The sequence below is a fragment of the Arvicanthis niloticus genome, chromosome 6 (genome assembly GCF_011762505.2).
Source record: "Arvicanthis niloticus isolate mArvNil1 chromosome 6, mArvNil1.pat.X, whole genome shotgun sequence".
In the NCBI taxonomy this organism is placed as follows: domain Eukaryota; kingdom Metazoa; phylum Chordata; class Mammalia; order Rodentia; family Muridae; genus Arvicanthis; species Arvicanthis niloticus.
Window position 1 is genome coordinate 107,197,116 of NC_047663.1, and position 21,863 is coordinate 107,218,978.

Genomic DNA, 21,863 nt, shown 5'->3' on the forward strand with positions numbered 1-21,863 from the left:
AGCCACAGGCTGGACATGCCAGGGAGGCCCCAGCCTGGTGGTGGCACCAGTTTGGGAAACCCTAGCCCAACCCTGGCTGGGACCTGGGGGTTGGGGACCATGCCTGCCACAGGCTTCCCAGGCTCTTGGACCCACAGGAGGTGTCTTCTTTCTATGCCCACACCAGGCTCAGCCCACAGCTACTACTATCCACAGCTCTGTTCTTGGCTTTGAGGACCAGAGCCTTCTTGGTTCATGGCAAGGAGGCAGGCCACCCACGAGGGACAAGGATGTGACTTGTTGAGATCTCTCGGGTGGAGAGAGAGAGAGAGAGAGAGAGAGAGAGAGAGAGAGAGAGAGAGAGAATTAAATCCTGCTATTTCAAGACCCCTGGTCTGTGGTGCTCTGACACATACAACATGTATCGTGGCATTTTGGATTTTCCAAGGAGATATGACAAAATTGGGTTATGGACACTGGTGAGATGTCCTGGTGCCTTATACCCTATGGCATGGTCAGTAGCTACCTGGAGTGGTCTCCTAAGTACCTAGGACTCCATCCCAGGCTACTCAGGACCCATGCTGGGAGCTTTTTGCACGAAGGCAATGAACTCTTCAAATGGACAGCACACAGTAAGTCCTCAACTCTGCTGTCTTGACTGCCATTTCCAAATCAGCTGTCCTGTCAGCTGCTGTAAGCCACAAGGAGCCAGTGTCTACAGACAGCTATTCCCACCCACCTGCTGCTCCACTTCACTCCTACAGCCTGGGATCTGCAGGCCCCTCCCCTCCCTTACTTCCTCCCTCTCCCAAGCTGTCAGCTCACAATAAGCAACTCCCAGGGGCTGTCCCTGCCATCACCCTTGCCCTGGGTTGTCTGGAGCCAGCCTTCCTTCCACCTCAAGACTGCTTCCTATGGCCAACCAATTGCTCACCATGCAGCCCCTGTGCCTCAGGTACTCTGGGTCCTTGTTGGGAACCAAGACATCCATGTTCACATGCATAGGACAGAAAACTGAGGCAGGCCCAGAAAGGGTAGTCAAACAGTTAAGGCCACAACACTCTGGAGGGGTAGGGCCAGACATGCCCAGATGCTGGTTGGATTCCCATCCCTGTCCCTGGTCTCTGATCCTTCCCCGACTTGAGCCTCTAAAGGGTAGCCCCAACATCTGGGAAAGGCCACTTTCATTGCCTCAAACTAAAGCCTTTTATAGAATCTCTGGAATGACTTTGAACAAATACTCCAGTTTGCTGTCCTTGGTTCCCCTCTGGGACTATAGTGTGAATCTCTACAACCCTGCCATCTGCATTGAGTGGATAGGGAAGTAGGAAACAGTATCCCTGGGTTATTCCTGGGGATACCTTTGAGTGGTACCAGTTATCTCCATGGGCCCTGAGTCCCTTTCCCCATTTCTCCCTGCTCTTCCTGGTCAAAAGTACATCTTTCCATCCATTCATCCATCTAAGTAGTATGTACCTATAATCCTCACCAAGTTGGGTCTTGTGTGAGGCACAGGAGTGTTCTAGGGAACTCAACATGCTGATAGCCCCAGAAACATAAACCCTTATTGTGTAAGTTTCCTTCCAGATTGAAACATTCCATCCCACAGGGAAAATCCTTATGCAATCCGCAATCCTTTCATAAACAACTCAAAATATCTCCAGGAAGTCCCTGAAACTAACAAGATTCACTAGCCGCCCACCCCTTCCTACCAGAGTAAACTATAGAAGCTGAGCTGCTGCTTAGAGTTCTCAGAGGACAAAATCTGTGAAGAAAACCCCGAGTCTGGACCTGGCAGAATCAGAAACTGATAATCCCTCAGATATGTGGAGAAAGACCACTGAGCCAAATCATGGCCAAATTAATTAAATCAAGCTTTATTTGTGTAGGTAGACACTTTGTGATTTCTTTTGATGCAATTGTTTGTTCAGGCAATCTGCTGAACTGAAGGTGTGCACCTGGGCTTTGAAATCTCCTCAAGAAACATACTTCATAGGGTATGCAGCTCTTCAGTCCCTGAGGGCTGTAGGGAAGGGTTTGCCTTCTGTATTTGGGGCCTGATCTCATTGGGCCCTCCAAATGTTAATTCCACAGATGTGAGAAAGACCAGCAACCTCAATCATGGCCAGATTAACAAAAGCAAACTTTTTAATTAGAATTAGTGTACATGGGTTGTCTGTGCCTAAGGTGAAGTTCAAGAGATCAGCATGGAGAAGATAAGGGTTTCTACTCAGGAGTAGAGAGGTTTCCAAATGGATGATTTGACAGGCAAATAGGAGGGGCTTACCAAAGCAGAATATAAGCATACCAAGTTGGTCATAACAACCTTCTGAAGCAAAGGCATGGTTGCAAGGTGATCATAACAATGTGATCATAACAACCTTTTGAAACAAAGACAGGATTGCTGTTTCCTGGAAGAGACAGTCAAGAACCATTTGTAGTTAAGGCTACAGGTAGGGCATTACCCATTCCTTGGGAAATAGAGGTTTAATCAAAAATAGAAGTAAGCTTAGTTTGTCTTTACTGTGGCTTTCAAGCCCAAGAATGAGGCAGGCTGGTTTATTATTCCTCCTGGTCTTATGTGACCCCATCAAATCCTTGATAGGGTCCCTTTGTTTCTCATTTGTTTGTTTGTTTTGTTTTATTTTGTTTGTTTAAGATGTACTTTTCCTGGTTGGTATGTCAGTAGACCATATAGGTAGCCGTTTTGTCCCCTTTTTCAGGGTGTCTACTTTTAACTTAACATTTCAGCCTTTTACTGAAGATAAGGGGCAACACACTCCCTTCTGTAACTGCTTTCCCAGCTGAAATTAGAATGTCATTGTCAGGGCCCAGGAAGGCTGGAATGTTAAGTCAGAAGCCAGGATGGGATTCAGGCAATGGCACTTTGATCAGCAGTACCTGGTTCACTAACCCAGCTGAAGAGACAGGGAGCAATCACATTGGCTGGACTGGTTCACGTTAGCTTTCAGCAAGTCCAGGGCTTTCCAGTTTTGTAGGACTACCTGGGGCTGACATGGTGTGGACTGCTTTTGGAGCAGTTTGTAATCTACAGCCTATTTCTGTACAGTATCTACTAGCTGAGTGGAAATCTGTTGGGACAGATATAGATTAGGGACAGAAATCAAAGTTAAGAAACTTAAAAGGAAAATCTGACATTTGGAACTCTCAGGTCCATGGTTCTGGTAGTTGGGGAGGGAAGGAGTCCCAAGATGAGGACATGGGGTAGAGATCCCACCCTCAGAAATAGGAGGTGGGGAAATTTAGGGTGTTGATTGACAGGAGTACTTGTCTAGAGTTCACTTGAACTCTAAGAATTGGATTCAAATTTTATGACTCCTTTGACTCCCTGAAGCTACATTAAAGAGATAAAGGTTTTAAATATATTAGCATTCCAACCAATCTTTGTAATCTATACTAAGATCCACACTGTAGAAAATGCAACTAATAGGTATCTGTAAACAGCTGGAGGAGGCTCACTCCTGCTGTGAATCATAGCAAAGGTGATGGCCTTGGGTTTTAGAGAAAGTTCTTGTCTCTGTCTGGAGGTCTGGAAAAGTAGATTGGACAGAGATGTCTTAGCATGATGAGACGCATCTTTAAGTTTATATTTAGAAGGCAACCAGAATGAATTAAAATCTTGCTTCTCTGACTGATAATAGTAGGTAGTGCGTTTCAGAGTTTATTTGCAGCTTCCCAGAACTTCACTGACTAATGTTTAAATTGTGAACTTCTGAAGTTTTAGTATAATACTACATAGAGGGGAAAATTTTTTTGAAACGTCTCTCATTTTAAATTATGTTTATATCTTTCTACCTTGTATTTATGTACTTTAAGCTATTTTCTTAGACCTTCATACTTTATTTAACCTTTCATATCCTCGGCTATTGATAATTTGTATTTATATACTTTAAATTATTTTTGGATCATTATAATTTTTATAAATCTGAAAAATTCTAAGCCTAATTATTTAATAATTATTTAATTATTAGAAAACTAACCAAGAGGGGCTGGAGAGATGGCTCAGTGCTTGGGAGCACTGGCTGATCTTCCAGAGGACCTGGGTTCAATTCCCAGCACCCACATGGCAGCTGACAACGGTAACTCAGGGTCCAGGGGATCTGACTCCCTTACATGTAGCCCAAACACCAAATACTGATCAAAAGAAATTTAAAAAAGAAAACCAACCAAGCATTGCCACCAAAGGCCGTGTGGATGTCCATGGTCTGTGCTGTCACTAGAAACCATCTGGAAGTCTGTGATCCATGCTACCACTGACTGTGAAGGGTGGGAAGCTACTTTTGCAGTGGTGTCAATGATTGAGGACTCACAGTTGAGAAAGAGGGACACAGAAAGCTTCTGTGACAACCCCTACCTCCTACCCTCACTCAGTCCCCTGCAAAGTAACAGCCTGGAGAGGAAGCCATCGAAGAGAACTCTTTAAAAATTGTGATGAGGACACTAAAGTGTAGCCTTCCACAACTGATGGCTTCTGGTGAGGCTGAGGGTGGGGAAGGACTCGGCTGTTCTTAAGGGACTGGCCACTGGGATTTTGACCATGTTCTAGTGTCTAGTGAGCATATAGGCAACACAAATTGGACTTTTCTTCTTCTTCTTCTTCTTCTTCTTCTTCTTCTTCTTCTTCTTCTTCTTCTTCTTCTTCTTCTTCTTCTTCTTCTTCTTCTTCTTCTTTGTAGGGGAGAGGTCACAAGGGTGGGTGGCAGATCTGAGAGAACTGGGAAATGATTGTGATGGGGTAACTGGGAAATGATTGTGATGGGGTGCATGATGTGAAATTTCCAAGTAATCAATAAAAATATTATGTTGTAGAAGAAGGAGAAAGAAGAGGAAAGAGAAGAAGAGAAGAAAAGAGAAGAGAAGAGAAGAGAAAAGAAGAGAAAACCAACCAAGCTACCTGGAAGAGGTTTAGACCAGCGTCACTTGGAAAAGACAATCTCCAACCTGTTGAGCTGCCTGCAGACTGCACAGTTGCTCCAGATTCCCAGCTCTGTGAGCTGTTACCCATGGTGGGTGGGCTTTGGTGACATAGCTGTCTTTGAGTCATTTCTGCTCCTGTAAATAAACCCAATAAAACTCATTCATTGGTTTTGCCAAGTTGGACTTTGATGGTGCCCTACTTTGGTCTGTCGTGGGTTCCTTTTCTGAAGTGAGTAGACAGGTGTATTGTGTCTCCCCAGGAAAAGTTTTGTCACACAACACAGTGTGTACAAGGAGACCACAAGAATCCTGAAGTTAGTGTTGAAACGGGGTGGAGGGGATTGGTAAACTTACAAAACCACATGGGATCAGTAAACTGGGAATATAATTTACTAGATAAAGTATTTCCCCACACTGTAAAAACAAGTAAGTGGTTAAAAGCACTTACTGCTCTTGCAGAGGACCCAGGTTCAGTTCCCAGAACCCACACCCCAGCACTGACATAGAGGCCAGGTTCAAGAGAGCCAATGAGCTCTCAGGCTCTCAAGGGAGGCAAGAGGACCTTCTTGAAGAAGTGTGAAGTGTACAGAGTCTGGGGACTCCAAAGGAGGGGGGCTTTTGTGTCATTTCTGCAGAGTTTGGTGGCTCCAGAGGCCAGAAGAAGAGGACTAGGCCCACTTCCACTACACATGTGCTCCCTGCACACTCACCTGCCTATGATCACATATAAGGTCATGCCACCATGACACGGAGGCATGGTAAAGTGCACAGGTGAAGGGTGCGCTGAAGAGCGGAAAGGGCTGGGACAAGGTGCTTGTTTGTCCTCTAGGACAACAGGTGGTGTGGGGAGCCTGAACCCCAGAGCCAGTTCCTAAGACACTCATGCAAGGATTTGTGCGTGCGCGCGCGCGTGCGTGCGTGCGTGCGTGCGTGCGTGTGTGTGTGTGTGTGTGTGTGTGTGTGTGTGTGTGAATTCCAAGTGGCAGGAGCCAACCTGAAAAAGCAGCTCACTCATTTGGTTATGTGAAGGGGACCTATCTAGTCTCTACTCCCTGAGTTTGGTAGCTGGAAACAATCTCGGCTACACTGGGCCAAAGCTAACTTCTTGCAGCGTGGCAGGTGTCTGCCTATCTCTGGACACACACCTCTCCTCTGTCCAGGTCTACAATGCTGCTACCCCTGCAGGCTTCAGGAAGAGAGGCCTGTCCTGTGAGGCTTTGTGGTGGTTTTTGGAGCCTCCTGGGTCAGGCCATATTGACTCTGCTCTGAGTCTTCACTGGTACACAGCCTGGCAGAGCTGCACTGGAAAAGGCTTGGTGTGAATGGCTATGTGAAACAGTCACTTACCCCACAGAGTGTGTGCTCCAGAAACAGCTTTGTGGTGTACAAATATGTGAGTGTGTCTTCATGTGTATACGTGCCTATATGTGACTTTTGCTCAAGTGCTTGCTGTCATGTATGAAAGTATATATACATTTGTGAGTATGTGGGTGTGTTCACATGCATGTGTAAGTTCCTGTTTTCATACTCTTACTGGTATGTGGCCTGTGGTGTGTGCATGTGTAAGCATATACATATAAAATAATAACATCTGCACTTGGTTGTGTTTGTATGGGGGGAGGGGAAAGAGGGAGGAAAGTCACCTGGGTCTGTCTTAGAGGACATGGGTCTCTAGCATGGGGATGGCCTGCAGAGGCTGAGTTCCAGGAGTCCCTTGGATGCTTCACAGTGATACAGAGGTGAGCAGAACAGAGCTCCTCTTCTTCCATGTGAACCTGATGTGCTGACCCTGTACAGCCTCTAACATCTCCTCTAACATCCTCAACTACAGCATGGGGGACAGAGGCCAGGCAGGCTCAGGGAGGCACTGTAGCCTGAGCTCTGTGCTGGTCACACTCAGGGGGCCTGGGTTCCTACTTTCAAACAGGTTAACCTGGTGGCCTCCCCATCCTTGGCCTCCCTTTTGGTGCAAAGGTGCCACACGGAGGACTAGCATCGCTCTAGTTCTGATGTTCTTACCTGTGTCCTCAGAATAGATCTGCACCCCTGCAGCTCCTACTCATTCCAGGCTGGGCTCCCTAGAGAAAACATTTCCTCACACCACCCCCCATGGGCGACAGTCCCAACATCTGGTTGGTGTTTGTAGCAAGCTGGCGGCGGAGGAGCATCTGCTGAGAGCATCAGCCATGTGGGAGTCTGGGTCCTGCTTCTGGGACTGTGAGAACTGGTGTGTGGAGGGCGGAGCTGGCCTGCCGGTCACACTGACAGATCACATTTCCTGGTACGTCCCAGGCTAGTGTGTGTATGTTGGGGGGAGGGGGTGGCCCAGGACATGACTCAGAGAATTGGTGAGCAGGCCAAAGCAGCACATGAGATGTTCAGATCAGGTGTTGATGCTGGTGTGGGGGTGGGATGGGATCGGGGAAGGAAGGGGTGCCTCCTCCGTGGACCAGGCTCCTGGTCTGGAAGATTTAGTGTTGTCTAACTCTGTATCCTAGGCTGACTCTGAAGCAGCCCCCATGCTTCAGCTTCCCCAGTGCTGGGATTACAGGTATAAACCGCTAATTTATACGTAAGGGAATTATAATGCTAAGGAATCAGACCCAGGGTGTCATGCAAGCAAAGGGAAGAACTCTACCAACTGTGCCCAAGAGTTCATCCACGTTCATGCAGAGAGGATTCCAGAAAAACACATGATCCTGGGCGTTAGAGAGGACCGCAGGTGGACACAAAGGTACATTGGGGCTGCACCTGGGGTCTCGTGGACTTACTACATACCTACTCCTAAACTGGTCCCAGCTGGAAGGAGACCCCTACTTAGGTTTTGGGCTTGGGGTACACATCTGCAGGGACGGCTCAGATCAGATCCATAACCCACTGAGAGCCTCTGCTCAGCCCTTCCGGTGAGGTAATGGGAAAAGCTTGCCTTGGCTGCCTGGCCCCCCTGCCAGAACTGAACATCCCAGAACCCCAGAGCTGCCTGTGAGTTTATTCTGTGCTGCAGGGTGGGTGGATGGGGTGGGATGTCTGAGCTTTGTAGCAAAAGCAGGAGCTGATGTTACCCCTCCCTCAGCCTCACCAGGCCTGGCTCCTGGTCAGGTGTGTGCTCCTCCACCCCCACTCCAAACCCCCTTTGCATCTTAGCTCTAGCCTGGGCCTGGGGAAGCGTTTCCTGGTTCCCAGACTCTACACGCCAGGGACTTATTTATTGCTGAACGTTGTTTTTTGTTGTGTTTTTTTCACATAACCCTCCCCCCCATCCCAAGTCTCAGGAAAGCCAGGCGCCAGGAGCTCGGAGGAGCCTGGCCGGAAAGGGGACAATTAAATCCAGGGGAGAAAGAGTTAAAGCCAGCCCCCAGCCACTTTCCCACCCTCCACAATTCACCAGGAAATAAACAAGAAGGTTTGCTTCCATTCACCCTCGGAAAATTCAAGGATTTCCTCTGGTCGGGTGGGACTGTCCCCCACATCCCTGGAGCCATGGAGTGGCAGGGCAGGAAGGGAACCCTGGGTGGGCAAGTGCTCCCCTGGCCAACCTTCCTGGTGACTGGGAGAAGGCCTCTTATTCTCTGTCTCCAGAAATTCCAGCTAGGTGGTCAGGGGTCACTTGGGATTCTGAGAGACACCTGGGCCTGTGGGAATTGAGCTCTTCTGGAATCACAGGGCACACCCAGAGCCACTCAGTATAGACTGCTCCTCCTCCTTTGTTTCAGGGACTCTGCTGCGGCCTTAGCAAGACACCTCCTGACTCCAAGTGGGAGACCCACTCGGAAGCCCACAGTTGCACCTGCATTAAAGTGATGGGAACAGGCTGGTTGTGGCTGCACATCCCTTTGATCCCAGTACTTGAGAGGCAGAAGCAGGCTGATCTCTGTGTTCGAGGCCACCCTGGTCTAAGAGCTATTTCCAGGACAGCCAGGACTATACAGAGAAACCCTGTCTTGAAAAACCACCACCAACAAAAAAATGTCGAGCAATCTGAAGAGGGTGAGCCGGGCCCCTGTTCCCCTAGAGGAGGCAGCCTTGGTAGGAAGGTACTCTGTGCCTCCGAAAAACAGAAAAGGGTGACTTGGGCTGACAGGCGGCCGGCCGGCAGGCAAAGCCACCAACCACCACATGCTACTTCCTAGGCTCTGGAACGCCCTCTGAATTTTGTTGTTGAGACAAACTGTCATTGTATAGAGGCCACATTGGCCTCAAATCACAATCTTCCTGCCTCAGTCTCCTGAGTGCTGGGATGGCAGGTGTAGCCCACAATACCTGTAGTTACACTGCATCCTCATCTCATCCTTAGGGGAAGGACCTGAGGGAGTGGAGGCCAGGACCCATGATTCTCTATCAGAAGCTGGCTGGGGTTAGACCCAGGATTGAAGAAGAAAAGGAAGCTGCTGCAACTGTGCTTGAAGGATAGGCTGGCGGACAGATTCCCTAAGTGGAATGTTCAGAAGCCTGCCTGTAGGGCAAAAGGTTCAAGTTCACTTCTAGGTTTGAAAACCCACCAACTCGGCCGGGCAGTGGTGGCGCACGCCTTTAATCCCAGCACTTGGGAGGCAGAGGCAGGCGGATTTCTGAGTTTGAGGCCAGCCTGGTCTACAGAGTGAGTTCCAGGACAGCCAGGATTACACAGAGAAACCCTGTCTCAAAAAAAAAAAAAAAACAAAAAAAAAAAAAACAAAAAAAAAAAAACAAAAAAAAAAAAGAAAGAAAAAAAGAAAAAGAAAAGAAAAGAAAACACCCTGGAAAACTCTGCCCCCAATAAACGCCATATAAAGCCTGTCTCTTGCTCAGTTCAATGCTGTTTCTCACCCAAGTAGAGGTAACCACCCTCTTTTGTCTCTACCAATAAATATCTAGTGTTAGGTTGGCTACAGTGTGACTTTGTGGTATCCCTTGGTTTCTAACTGCCAGGATACTTTTCTCAGAGCTCCAACACTTCCACCGGGGAAGCCTTTTCCTCAGAGCTACAACACTTAAACTGCCTTCTCCCAGCAGGAGTTGCTTCAGTGGGGCCTAGCCACAGACCTCAGGCATACACCATGGGCAGTTTCTGAGCACCAAGGGGCTCCCAACCTGACTGGGGAACTGGGACCTTTAAAGTGAAGGTAGGCAAGAGGCTGAACACAGGGCTGGCTCCTCAGGTGCTCAGTTGCTGTACCCCTGGCCCAGGCAGAAAACATGTTCTCAGGCCAGTGAGAAAGCTTAGAAGGTAAAGAGCCTGATTGTTATAGCTTCCATTATGAAGGGAAGTCAAGGCAGCCATAGAAGAGCTGCCCTGCTCAACAACCTAAGTTTGATGCCCAAGATCCACATGGGGAAGGAGAGAAGCAACTACTAAAGCTTAGTCACTGACTACCAGGTGACATATAGCACACACACATCACACTAAATGTAAGCACATTTAGAATACCTGATCTTCCTCCTTGTCTCAATGTTACAGCAGCCACAGGGAGATCCTTATGTGTGAATAAGGTCCAGAGAAGGAGGTATCCACCCAGGGTTCGGGGGAGGCTGAGACCCAAGTTGAGGAAGGCTTCCTGGGTTTCCTTTCAGAGGGTTGAGGTCTTCCTCCCCATTGTGCGCTCTCTCTCTCTCTCTCTCTCTCTCTCTCTCTCTCTCTCTCTCTCTCTCTCTCACCCTTGAGGGCCCTTGTCTTAGAGTTTCCTCCACAGTGATAAAACACCATGGCAAAAAGCAAATTGGGAAGAAAAGGGTTTATTTTATCTTATAGATTGTTACAGCTTCCATTATCAAGGGAAGTCAAGGCAGCCATAGAAGAGCTGCCCTGCTTATTGGCTTGCTCCCCACTGCTTAGTCAGAAACTGCTTTCCCATCTGCCCTAGGACCCCTGCCCAGGGGTGGCACTGTTCGTAGTGAACTGGGCCCTCTCACAATAGTCATTAATAAAGATCATACCTCTACAGACTTGCCTACAGGCCAATCTTAAGGCTTTTTTTTTTTTTCTGTTATAAGGCTCGCTTCAGGCTGTAACTTTAGTCCTAACACTTAGGAAACAGAGGCACCTGTGAGTTCGAGGCCAGCCTGATTTATAGAGTGAGTTCCAAGATAGTCAGGACTACACAGAGAAACCCTGTCTTACAACAACAACAACCAAGATTCTCTCTTTCATTTGTATCTAGGTTTGTTTAAGTTGACAAAAATCAATGAGCAGAAGTGCTGTTCCAAACCTGGCACTTGGCCAGCAGCCTCTTGGTCTTCACCAATGTTAGTAAGCAGGTTCCACCTGTCACTACTAGGAAGTGTGCAGGGGATGGATGTGGGCCCATGCAATGCCCTTGGAAGTGCTATCGAGACACTGACTGTGAAGATGGTCATAGTTGGCCAGGGATGATTCTCTTCAATTGTCTCCTACCCAAAGGTAAAGACAGGTTCCTCAGGGGCCTTCTGGCTTTGTCCTGTGGCTAGATTTGGATCTGGCAAACCTTGGCCTGCTGTTGGATTCCTGGAGACCTCTTTGATTGTGATTGGTGCTTTAGAGGAGGCTCCAGGGCAGTCTGGGTTCAGCTCTGGGCCATGAAGTAGGAGTTCACCACAGCCGGTGCTGCTCACCCCACCTACGGCATGTCTTGGCACATCTACTCAGGAGGATCCGCTGGGGAAGCAGGTTTTGTAAGGGAAGCTTACTTACCTGCCTACTGGGGATGAACCTAGAGAGACTGGGGTGCCTTTACATCTAATTTCTGGGGTACTGGTCTAGCAACAAGGGTAGAACTTCCCAAATCCATGTTGACAGCACCTTATACTGTAGCCTTAGTTGGAACCAAAGTTTGAGTTGAAGTAATTTAATGAGGAATCTTGAGTTGAGGCTATCCTAAGTTCAGGGTCACTCTCAATCTAATACCAGGTGTCTTTCAAAGAGGAGGGTACACAGGGGGAAGAGGAGCAGCAGTTGGAGCGATGCTGGCACAGGGATCTGGAAGAGACAGGAAGGTTCCTGAACAGACCTGGAGATCCTCCCATACCTCCCCCCAGATCTCAGAGAAAAACTCCTTCCACAGCCCTAAGCCTCCTGCTTTGTGACATTTTGTTATGGCAGCTGGGGACAATAACAGAGTGCTGACTACTGGACACAGGACATGGGGATTGAACCGCATAAACCTCTTGCCAGGTCACATGACTGGGCATTAACACACCTGGGTATTCGTAATGGAAGCTGTGGTGCTGCCCAGCACTGCAGATGCTTCCTGCACTGAACTGTGCTCGTGAAACAGGTAAGACAGTAGGTTTTGTGTCATGTACATTTTAACACTATTTTAAAAAGAAGGTCAGAACCTGTAAGAGATGCCTTAAAGACTGAGAGAAGGCAGAATGATTCAGCCTGAGCACAGTTCTCTAGGGGTGCAACTGTGGCTGTGGTCAGGACATCCTAGGGTTAGGGGATATGGGAGTCCTGCTTGAGACAAGGACAGAGATGCTCATGGATCTGGGGTTCATCCTCTCTGGCATCATACTGGATCTCTTCCTGGGTATGGGAGGGTCCTGGTGGACATTAAAATGTGGAAGACCTACTCAGACCCATAGCTTGGGACTCAATCCCTAAAGGCCTGGAAAAGGCAATGTTCTATGAGCAGTTACAAAGTCAGACAGATGGTATGTCTTCACTGGCGGGCACAGCTTGGGTTACCACCACCGCCGCCCCATGCCATGGTCTTCTCATCTGCGTAGTAGGCTTAAACCAGTTCACACCTACAGGGATGGTTCCAAGAACCTCATTTCTGCAAAGAGTGGCATAAAAACGTCACACTGTGGGCTGGTGAGATGGCTCTGAGGTTAAGAGCCCTGGCTGCTCTTCCAGGGGACCTGGGTTCAACTCCTCTGGCAGCTCACAACTGTTTATAACTCCAGTTACAGTGGCCCTGACACCCTCACCTAGACATATATGCAGGCAAAACACAAATGCACATAGAACAAGTGAATACATGAATTTCTTTAAAGACATCACACTATGCCAACGTGTTGAATAATGGAGCTTGTCATGTCTCCTGCAGAATCCACCATGATGGGACAGGGCACGTGGCAGGAGACTGTTTAAAGAGAATTTGGGCAGTGATGGAGAGCTGGTCCCATATGCAGATTTCATGTGGTCTAATGCGTGGCCTTGATAAACCATAGGGCAAAGCAGGGCTGAGCTCAGCTGTTTCAACAGTGTCCCTGGGATGAGTAAGGCCGTGAATAATTACTTACTCACGGAGGGAATGAATGGCTAACAAACAAATGAAAGCATGATTCTAATTTTGTAAAGCAGGATGCAAATTATAAACATAGAAAAAATATAGGCTGCCTTATATCTTTGTGTGCACCAGTGTGTGTGCACATGTGGTGAGGCCATTTGTGTGCACATGGGATGGGATGGGTGTATATTTGCACACATGATTGTGTGTAATTTTGTATTGTGTGTAATTTTGTATTCAAGTCACACTTGTCAGTGTGACTGTGAATATGTAACTGTGTGTCTGCTTGTGTCTATGTGTGTGTGTGCATGACTGTGTGTGTAACTGTGTGTATCCGTGTGTGAGCATGCATACTTCTTTTGTTACTTCAGTGACTGAGAAACTCTTGCAATCACAGAAAGGAACCCTGAGGTGATGTGTGTGTGTGGTGTACAGTGGCGTGTGGGACCTTCAGATTCACCCTTCACTCCCATGTTCTATGAGGGTGGGTTGTTAGATGGGGTCATTTTTAACCTAGGTACGGCTGCCCTCCTGGACTTCCCAGCTTCTGCATGCCCTCCCTCCTGTATGTAGAAAGCCTCTGTGACTGCTATGAACCTGCCGTCTGTAACAGGATGATTCTGTGCTGGGAAAGGAGAAGCTATGCAAAAGGATCCCTGGTACCTCCTCCTGCATTTGGAGGGAAAACACTGTGCTTGTCACTCAGAGGCTGCACAAAGCCTCTTTGTTCCTCCCAGCACTGATGGAGAGATAGAATTTATCTTCTCAGCAAAGGACAGGGCAAGGGTCCAAGCCTAGGCTGGCCCATTTTTATGTGACCAGAAGGACACTCCTCTCTGGGCCCCTCACACCAGGACATTTCTCTTGCCCCAGCTCCTTAGAGGAGATGTTGTCAAGTGGCCAGTGGTTCACCAGGGTCTGACAAGGCAGGTGCTGTATTGAGTATGAGCCAGGGACTTGGTTGAGCCAGGGACTTGGTACAGCCACCAGCCACCTAGTGACAATGGGGGAGACTGAGGTGGGAAGGCAGTAACAACAGCCCCTCTGGAGCTAACTCTGGATGGGAAGATGATCATGTCAGAGAGCAAAGTCTGACCGCTCACTCGGGATCAGAGGGGCCTCGCCAGACACTTACTGAAGCCCCGGGTAGGGCACCCTGAAACCAGCACGCCTTTCGTTGCCACTGGCTCCGCTCTGGTTGGACTAATCCTGGTTTCAGCCTCCATGATGAGCTGGGGAAGGTACATCCCCAACAGGAAGGAGGTGCTGGGCTGGCTTCAGCACAGGAAAAAGGCTATGCTGCCAGGTTTAGGGGCAAGCCTGAACAGGCCTGGGCCACCTTCTTCACCAAACCAGCTTCAAACTGGCCCCAGAAATGGGTTGGGGGCAGGGGTTTACAGCCTACATGGAAACAGGAGCAGAGTCTATACCCTTAGCAAAAGAGGACAAACTGAGGCTACTCAAGTCTGTGGGCAGGGTAGTGAGGTGCTCTGAGGGCATTGCCCCTTCCCACCCTCTCTGGTAGATTCTAGCCTCAGAAGGAGTGTGCTGGGCCCAGGCTGCAGATGTTGGGTCTGTAAAAGCCCTGGCTGGTTGGGATGGATACTAAAACTAAGAAGATATAGCACAGTGCACGTTCACACTGTGCCTGGCCTGGGCCTGCCCCTCTTTGTCATTTATCCTGAGCATATGGTTGGACATCTTTAGGTTACTGGCCATCTCCTTTTGCTCTATACCTCCCTAGTTTCCCCTCCAGGCCTGGAAACATCTGCAGTGGTGCTATAGCAGACACTGTATCTATGGTCCAGCTGCTGTCCATGGGGAAACCAGAGGCCCCATAGTATAGGTGGAGCAGAGAGCTGCAGCAGGGCAGGGACTCACACCCTGTACATGGGCACAAGCACCTCGGTCACCAGTGCCTGGTGTGTGGGGCTGGGTACTAGTGAGTATGAAGGCCTGTAGGCCTGTGGCAATGTCACTGGAGTAGCAGAGCTATTAAGGCCTCTGCGGGATGGCTGACTTGAACTAGCTAGGAGACTTCTTCTGGCCTGTCTAAAGTGGCTGGGCCCTTGTGGGCAGGCCTGAAGGACAGGCTGTGTTGAAATGCCTCTGGACCCTCATGTCACTTGGCAGCTGTCATATGGCAGCCTGACACCCCTCGTTTATCCCAGTCACAGGTCTTCAGACCTCCCAACAAGACCATCAGGGCCATTCCTTGTCTATGGGACATGTGTCCCTGGAGTGGTCTGTCATGTAGGTAGGTTTCTCAGGACTTGAGAGTCCTGCTGGGTATAGGAGGAAATCTCATACAGTCCTGAATTTCTGCTAGGCCTGTCCTAGACTCCATGCTATAAACTGGAAGAGCCTCATAGGTCATGTACTGCCTTTGCTGTCCTCAGGCTCTCCAGCCACCCCTGCTCAGGCCCAACTATGGGGTTGATGCCATCCTTCTCTGCCCATCCCCCTGCCCATCTCCCTGCCCATCCCACTGCCCATCTCCTTGATCACTTCTACAATGCAGTCCACAATAGACCTTATACACAGCGAGTCATGGAGAACTGGCCCATCTCAGATGGGTCTTGGACTGTCCTCAGTGCCAAGGGACAGGAACCTATTGGCTGATTCCTAGGAGCCTGAGATATCCCAACACACATACTGTGGTCTTCATTCTTCAGGGCTAGGCTCCCTGTGTCTCTTCCAGTGCTGGATAGGGTACATTGCATTTAAGGGTACCCCATCCTATCTTTCCATGGCAGAGTCCAGTGAGGCTCAAAGGGAAGGGCAAGCTGGCTTGGGTCTGAGTCCTGACCCCTGTCACCCTCCCCCTAAGCCTCTTTTTGCACTTGATCCTGTGACCTGTATCTCAGGCAGAGACCCAGCTGACAGTGAATGGTGGTGCCCAGTGGAGGGCTGGTGGGCCGAGGGCCTTGGGGGTCCTGGGCTCCCATGTCCAAGAGAGGCCTCTGAGGTTGAAGGTCAAGTCCCTTATCCTATGACCAACTTGGCTGGGGTGCCTGGGAGGAACCTATGCTAATGGCCATTGTCTGTCCCTGTGACTTTGGCATGCAGAGGGAGGACTGCCTCCAAGGGGCTCATTTAGCTGCCTTAACCCAAGGCAGAGGGGCCTTGGCTGCAATACAAAGGCCTCTTTGTCTCTGGCTGCTCGGCCCTGTAGCCCCTCTGTCTATGTCTAGAGCCATTTTTCAGTGCCGGTGACATTGAGGTAGCTGGAAGGCAAAGCTTCCTTTCTATGTCCATGACCAGCTACCCCAGGGTCTGAAAGAGTAGACATCCCCACCCTACCAAGCCTCAGTCTTTTGAAGACCAGCAGAGTCCTCTGAACACCATTCTAGACCCAGGGACAGAGGCCCATAAGCACAGTATACAGGACTTCTGGGCTCAGGGTGGCTCCCCAATCCAAGCATGTGGAGGGTTTGCACATTCGTGCATGCCTCTGCATCTGTTGAACAAGTCAAGCTCTGCTGATGTAGACACTTCCTTCCCAGCTTCCTGGGGGTACTCTCAGACTTGAGCTTGGTTGGCACATAGCCTAGGGCACCAGCATCCTTCCCATGGACTCAGGGAACCTGAACATCCCAGCCAAAGGTGGGGGGGTAGCAGCAGAGACAAACTTCCACTTAGCTCTAGTGAACTCTGCAAGGTTGTGGGCATTAGGATGCCATGTCTGTGTAGGTCAACCTGGGGAGTCACTGAGAGAGCCTGGACAGACCCTGTTTTGCTCTTGAGCTGCCAGGCTGGTATGGGTAACACAGAATAAGAAACTGAGGCTGGGCGGGCTAGCATGGAAAGGCTCAAAGGGAGAGGCATGTGTGAACTTCAGAGACCCTGATTTTAGACATCTGATCAGGAGGGCATATGAAGGCCTTCCTGTGCACTGGCTCAGCACTGGCAGGTGACAGCAGGTGGCAGCTGTGATTTTTTTTTTTTTTAAGTATTGTATGTAAAAGGAGCCCCAGCCATTGGCCTGGTGTCGTGGGAACTGGTTCTGGGCTGCACACCTTTACTCCCAAGAGGCCTGCAGGGCAAGAGAAAGGAGGGACTGAACATCTGGGATGGTGGTCCCTTGTTGATCCCATGGCAAGAGCCATGGGAACCCTGAGAAGGGAGCCCTGTTTCAGCCCCTCCACGGTTTCCTCCAACCCCTTTACCAAGGCTGTTTGCTTAGATTGAGTATAACCACACTCAGTGTCTAAGTATGGTCAGTCAGCAGCCACTTACACTTAGTGAGAATGGTGTGCTTGTCTGTACACCCTGTGGGTCCCTAATATAGCAACTCTGATCTCTGCCAAATGCCTGGCACTGCTTAGTTGTCCAGAACCACCTGTCCATGCCTTCTCCCCCTGGGTGATCTCCTCACAACAAGCCCTTGGCTCTTGTGTCTGAGGACCACAAGCCCTGGAGAGTAATACAGGACAGAGCTTTGTGCACAGTACCCTAGACACATGCCAGGCCCTTCTGGTCCTTCAGTACTTAGCAGACTCTTTTCCAGGCCTCCCATAATCTTAGGTGACATTCACATCCCAGCTGGGGACACTATGGCTGGGCTCATATTCTGCTGGTATCTACAGGGTGAAGTAGATGGATTTATTCACAGTACACCTGGCTAGAGTATCTACACAGCAGCCTAGATTTTTACAAAAGTACCCTGGACTTTGGTCTCTTTTAGATACTGGAGGTTGTGCCTCTATGAGTTGGAGAAACTGAGGTAAAGGGGGACTACACATAATTCCAGACTGCATAGCCAACTGGGGCTGGGGCTGAGATTGGAGCCTAGAGGTCAGGCTCTTTCTATGCTAGAATTCTGGGCCTGGAACTGGGCAGAGTAGGTGACTATAAAAGGCTGTCCAGCTGGGAACTGCCTGCCTGCCCAGAGCAGCTCCGACTGCTCAGCTGCCAACACGCTCACACCATGCACCATGGTGTCTGACAGAGATGGGCACGCACTCCACATACTGCTCAGGCCTCATGCTTCCCTGCTCAGAAAAGAGTCGCCTTTCTTTTCAAATGTTGGTTTTACTGTGGTTTGCTTTGGGGTCTTGCTTGGTAGTCCAGGCTATCCTTGAATTCATGAGCCTCCTACGTTGAGTGCCGGGACTGTAGACGTGCAGTGTTCCACGTCTGCTCTAAAGCTATTTTCTTCTCTTCCTTTCCTAGCTTCCCCACTTCCTCCCAGACATCACCTCGTTTGTTCTTCTTCTTCCCCTCCAACACTAGGGGTTGGATTGAATCTGGGCTTTGCACATGCCCAGCAGGTGCTCTGCCACCGTATTTTATCTCCAGTACCTTTTCTTTTATTTTAATGTGTGTATTGTGTTCACACACATGTGCACATGTGTGTATATGGTAATGCATATAGACCAGGCTGTCTCCAAGCTAACAGAGAACTGTCTGCCTCTGCCCTCTGAGTGTCAGGCTAAAGGCATGTACCACTATGCCTGGCCCTTTCTTATTTTTGAAATGGGGCTTTATTAGGTGGCTCAGGTGGCACTCTGTAGCCCAGGCAGGACTTGAACTTGCAAATCTTCTCACCTCAGCACTCCAAGTTACTGAGATTACAGGCTTGTGTCACCTGTCCTGGCTTTAAACTTTGTTTTGAGGCAAAGTCTCAATATGTGGTGAAGGATGACTTTAAATTTTTGATCCACCTGTCTTAGCTTCCTGAGGGCTGGACTATAGATGTAAACACATCTGGCTGAGACAAGGGCCCAGCCTATGATCCCTCTTAGGGCAGAGATGGGGGCTTCCTGGGCCCTGGGATTCTAGGACTCGAAAGCTGTGAACTTCCACATTTTCTGAGAAGGACTACTGTGTCTGAGACTGTGTCTGCAGCCCTTAGAGACCAGGGTCAGAGTTGAGGACGGGCAGCTTAGGACTGGAGCCAAAGAGGCATCCAGATGTGGAGGGTGTAGGGAAGGTCTGTGGTTGTAGGCACTGTGGAAGGTCAGAAGGTTGTCTCAGATGCTAGACAAGTCCTTGTTGAACCCTGAGACACCCCCTCCAACCCCAGGACCAGGGTTTCCTGAATGACTACACCTTAGAGCACATGGATGGGCTGTATTCCCATAGCAGTTCCTAAACAAGAAGTCCCAGACTCGCCACAAAGCAATCTGCCCAAAGTCAGTGGTGAGGAATGGAGAGAAGAAAAAAGAGCAGCCATCTGATGGCCAGACCCTCCTCTGTCAGCAGACCTCCCTAGCATTGCTCTATCCACAGGATGCAAGCTCCCTTGCCTGAAAGCTGGTCCCTAAATCTGATGCTCATCCCCAACTTAAGAGCCCTGAAACTCCCTACCACTGCACACCAAAATATTCCCAGAAATTCTGCAGAACACTCCTAGAGTTGTCTCCACTTCTGTTTGTTAGGGCTAAGGAAACCTCTTCCTTTGGGAAGCCTAGTGTTCCTACCCCACCCTGGGCTTTACTGGTCAATCTGAGATGCTCAGCCAGATCCCACCTGTGATGGGGCCTTTCCGAGGTATCCCTTCAAGGCAAAGCAGGTAGCTCTAGACCCTGCTAAGGTCTACCGACACAAAGTGTGGTTTTTTGAGGAAGGGAAGGAGGCAGGGATGGAAGAAAGGCAGGAGGAATGGAAAGATAAAGGGATGGAGAGAAAAATGGAAGGAGAGACAGAAGGGACAGAGAGAAGGAAGCAGACATGGAAAGAAGGAAGACAAAGTGAAGGAGCCCCAGCCCTAAGCACGCTGTCCCATCAACATGGAGCTGGGCTTCAGAGTCATCCAATGGGGAGCTGGCATGTTGCTTGGGGACAGAGTGACTGTAGCTCAGTCTGGACTGTGCTCCCAGGAAAAGGAACCTCACCTAGCCTGGGCTTGTTTTCTGCTCCAAACTCCTGAGTCTAAAAACAGAATATGGGATACTAGGCAACAGGAAGCAGACTCAGCAGCAAGGAATACTGCAGGGAGCTAACACTTCTACCTGGCCTTCCTAGTACATCTTGGGCTACAGCCACTCACTCTCCTGGGTGACAAGCCACAGAACTAGCTGGAGACCTGGGTCAGGGAGTGAGGCCAGCTCTGTGCTGGGAGTCAGGACTGGTTTTACTCCCTGTGAGAGTGAAACTTGCTGTAATTGCAGCTTGAAGGTCTCACCTCCCAGGCTGCCCCACTTCAAAGACAGTTGGCCTCAGGCAGCCAGGGAAAGTTTCTGGGTGTCTGTGAGCCCTCCCTCTCCACCTACCCCTTCAGGAGCAGCTGCCTCAGGCAGAGGTGCCGTGTGGAGACTCTGGGGTCCTATCCCACTCCAGCCCTTTGCTCCAGCGTGGGCGTAGGCAGGAGGGGTCCCGAGAGTTAGCAGGTTACCCCGACTGCACAGGTGGCAGGTACTGAGGCTTTCACTGTAGCATGCTGAACAGCCCCGATTCTGGAATTAGCTCATTTCCTGGGGCAGACCACACTTTCACTCAGCTCTCTGAGTTCATATCCATCTTGATCAACGGTCCTGGCCATCCTGCACACTAACCTTTATTCAGGCTCTGTCCACAGTGAGCACATGGTCAGGGCTGAGGCTAGATGGGAAGGTGTGAATGGGAAGAAGCTTCCCTGGAAGCTCATGGAGCAATGACCTGGGGGTGGAGGTGAGGTCTGAAGAGGCAGTACCCAGGTTCCCAGGACGTGACTCACGGGTGGGACCAGGGGCTAATTAGAAAGGGAGCCTCTTTAGGGAAGGCTCTGATAGAGTGGGGTGAGGTGGCTGAGCAATTCCCCATAGCTCAAGTTATTGGATGATTCCCATAGAGGCAGGAGGGACTGGGTACCAAAAGGAGCCTGAGCTAAATAGCACTGGAACTGAGATGCCAAAAGGAGTTGGCTGTGTTGGGAAGACACCAGCCTCAGAAGCTTGCCATATGGCGTTGATAGAGGCAGTGTCTAAAATGAGGGCGGTGGCTACTGCCTATTCTATAGCTACAGCCTAATCCCACTGTGCCCGGGATGATCCAGTCCACTGGTCTAGGCAGCCTTCCCGGTTCATATTCTGCACTTTCTGAGCTATAGTCCCCGATACTCTTCTATTAGCCTTTCTCATAGTCACCTGCTGAGCTTGCCAACAGGCAAGCAGGTGGTCTCCAGGCTTAACTTGGATGGTCCCCTCTGCCTCTCTGGCCCAACCTGAGCCTGTCCTGGGTCAGCACTGGCTGGTTGAACAAGTCTCTCTGGCCTCCTACCTCCTTTCGGGATCCCTGTGGCCTTTGAAGCAGCTCCTGCTAGCGTGCTAGAGCAGAGCTCAAATAAAGCAAGCATCTGATGTTGATTTCAAAGGGGTCTTTGTTCCAGCCGGTGCCCTGCTGGCGTGTGGGCCTGACAGGGCTCCTGGTTTACCTGCACTTCTACCAGCCAGATGGTCTGAGAACATCTCCCTATAACACCATACAGACTGTTGTCTGTCCTTGGTCAACACTGGGATTCCAAGATATTTCTGCTCCCCACCCCCCTCTGTGTGTGTGTGTGTGTGTGTGTGTGTGTGTGTGTGTGTGTGTGTGAGCGAGAGACACAGACAGACAGACAGATAGAGGTAGAGAGAGACAGAGACAGAGAGGCAGAGAGAGAGAGAGACTTTTCCTCTCAGCTTAGGTCTCTGTGTCCTTTACCACCTCTGGGCCTCTGGATGTTTCTGCATTTCTCTCTCTCTTTCTCTCTTTCTCTCTCTCTCTCTCTCTCTCTCTCTCTCTCTCTCTCTCTCTCTCTCTCTCTCTGTGTGTCCCGCTGCAGTTCATACTTCC

At 49.8% G+C, this 21,863-nt stretch overlaps 1 long non-coding RNA gene across 1 annotated transcript in view; it reads left to right on the plus strand.

Annotated features, from left to right (window-relative positions):
* Positions 1 to 5,062, plus strand: part of LOC143442912 (uncharacterized) — a 15,030-nt gene extending 9,968 nt beyond the window's left edge. Inside the window, exon 5 of the long non-coding RNA XR_013111542.1 lies at positions 4,810 to 5,062. This is a non-coding gene — a long non-coding RNA (uncharacterized LOC143442912). The remainder of the gene's footprint in view (positions 1 to 4,809) is intronic.
* Positions 5,063 to 21,863: the final 16,801 nt, after the last annotated feature.